Genomic DNA, 1110 nt, shown 5'->3' on the forward strand with positions numbered 1-1110 from the left:
GAAACCCAAGGAGGGGTCGCTATGAGTCCGGGCCGACTCGACGGCACATAACAACAACAGCAACTCACTTCCACTGCCATCAAATTGATTCTGACTTATACCTATCTGTTAGAGCAGAGTAAAAGTGCTCCATAGGGTTTCTAAGGCTGTAAATCTTTATGGAAGTGGACTGCCTTATCTTCTCCCATAGAACAGATGGAGGATTCAAACTGTTTACCTTTTGGTTAGCAGATAAATGTTTTACTACATCACCAGACCTCCTTATAATCTATATATTTTATAGAAAATACCTCAGAAGGGAGATTTGGCAATCTACTTCCATAGTGATACCACTTCAGAACCCAAGGAGGGGTCACTATGATCTGGCTTGAAGGCAGTAAGTTTGGTTTTTCTGTTTTTTATTTCCTTCCCTTTTCATTATCTTATCATATAAAATAAAATGTATTAACTTTCCATCATAACCTTTAAATAATGTTAACTTTACATCACAGTTTTTAAATTACATGCTATCAAGAAAAAGAGTGTCACCCAAGGACCTTGGGTTATTGTATTTTTATTGTACACTGGAGAGTTATGTCATCATAAGCAGAAACATGACTTTAGTATAGCCTTAATTTGGAAATTAAGTATGACTTCAGGAGATATGTTTGTGTGCCAACTTGTCAAGGTTTGAACTGTAATGGTTAATTATATCTATCTGTCAACTTGGATGGGCTACTTTGCCCAGCTGTTTGGTCACACACTAGTATCAATGTTGCTGTGAGGGTATTTTGTGGCTGTGATCAATGTGTGCAATTGTGATCAACGTGTGCAATGAGCTGACTCTAAGGAGATTAACCAGGATAGTATGAGTAAGCCTGAATCAATTAACTAAACATCTTAAGAGCAAAAACTGAGGTTTGGAAAAGAAGTATTCTGCTTTGAGATTGTTTCATAAATATCCTGCCAGAGTTTCCAGGCTGCTAGCTCACTAACTAATGAAAACAGTATGAAACACAACAGATTATTGTCTGATACAGTGCCAGAAGTTGAGGCCCCTAGATGGGAAGGCAACAATAAACTTAAGTATGTTGGAAGTCGTGAAGATGATAAAGGATATGGTAGTGTTTC

Source organism: Orycteropus afer, unplaced genomic scaffold (assembly GCF_000298275.1).
Source record: "Orycteropus afer afer isolate SDZICR_OR568_19922 unplaced genomic scaffold, OryAfe1.0 scaffold00353, whole genome shotgun sequence".
In the NCBI taxonomy this organism is placed as follows: Eukaryota; Metazoa; Chordata; class Mammalia; order Tubulidentata; family Orycteropodidae; genus Orycteropus; species Orycteropus afer.